Source organism: Suncus etruscus, chromosome 10, assembly GCF_024139225.1.
Source record: "Suncus etruscus isolate mSunEtr1 chromosome 10, mSunEtr1.pri.cur, whole genome shotgun sequence".
Lineage (NCBI taxonomy): Eukaryota > Metazoa > Chordata > Mammalia > Eulipotyphla > Soricidae > Suncus > Suncus etruscus.
Genome location: NC_064857.1, coordinates 42086905 through 42088282, shown reverse-complemented (window position 1 = coordinate 42088282; position 1378 = coordinate 42086905). Strand labels below are relative to the sequence as shown.

The window sequence follows — 1378 nt, the reverse complement described above, 5'->3', positions numbered from 1 at the left end:
ATTTTGGGTATAGCTAATTGATCATTGAGCACTAGGCATTGCACCCACGAAGTCCATAAATTAATTAATTATAGCTCCCTTTCATTCATATCCTTTTCAATATTTCCTACACCCAGCTATCACCAACACATTGGACTTCGCATGTGAGATGACACTAATTTGGTAATTGGTATTAAAAATGTAGACTGCAATTTCTAATAATAAATAATCATTAACTCTTTGAAAAACCCTGAGATGACATTAATATAGTTATATAAATATTCATATATGCAATGGTCATATGTATATTTAATTTTAATTCTTATCTTCAATTTAAATTATTTAGTTATGATTCTTTTACTTTCTTTTAAATAAGGAGAGCACAAATGCATTCCTCCACTACCACAAATTATGCACTTTAGTTTCCCACATTAGGAAAAATTGCAGGGGTCAGCACATATGGAGTGCAGTAGTAAGCCTCACCCTGGGTATCTCCCCTACCAGGTAAATATCCTTCACTTCTTTTTTTAATTGCTATTTCTAAACTGTCATTAAGAAATTGCTTAATTGCTTTTCTTAACTGTTATTTCTTAAATAGTTCCATATCTAGACTGCTGTCTTTGATATATTAATTTTTATGTTGCTTTCTTCATGCAATTCATATATGTGCTAGATAAGCTTATTAAAATTTATACAAGTGCTCTTGATGTTGTAATTATTTTATTTTTATATTTTTGGTTATCTAAATTTTAATTTTTAATACTTTCCAGGTTTTTTTTGAAAAGATAAGCTACAATAACTGCAAGAAAATATTTTTATGAAAACATCTGTTAAATGATTGGGTATTCTAAATCATAAAAAAACAAATTACTCTGTTCTAAAGATGGTCAAAACATCAAAAGTATCCCTTATCTAAAACCAATAAACTGTTCAATTTAAGTTTTAAATTTTATAAATTGAGAATGTTGAATTAAAAAGAAACAGTATTAAATGCCAATATATAACAATTGAATGGTGAACATTCAAAACCCAGAAATACTGATAAAATATAAACTATTTTCACTGATATAGGAATATATTATAAAAATCACTTTGCGCGGTAATATTTGGGCCTTATAAAACAGTCTTATAAAATTTAGCAAGCACACTCTTACATATTTACTCAAATTGCTGAAAATCTATGTCCACACAAAAATCTAGACATTGATGATTATAGCAAGTTTTTTTTATAATTGCCAGAATGTGGAGCCACAAAGACGTTTTTCAACAGGCAGACAGATCAATGAACTGTGGTATATCATTTAAAAGAATTCTATAATCAGTACTAAAATTATATAACAAATTAATCTCTGAGAAACATGAAATATTTTAATAGTCTTAAATGAATTTTTCTCAGTGA

General features: G+C 27.6%; 1 pseudogene; it reads right to left on the bottom strand.

Moving 5' to 3' along the window:
* Positions 1-350: 350 nt before the first annotated feature.
* Positions 351-491, bottom strand: LOC126021316 (uncharacterized; annotated as a pseudogene).
* Positions 492-1378: the final 887 nt, after the last annotated feature.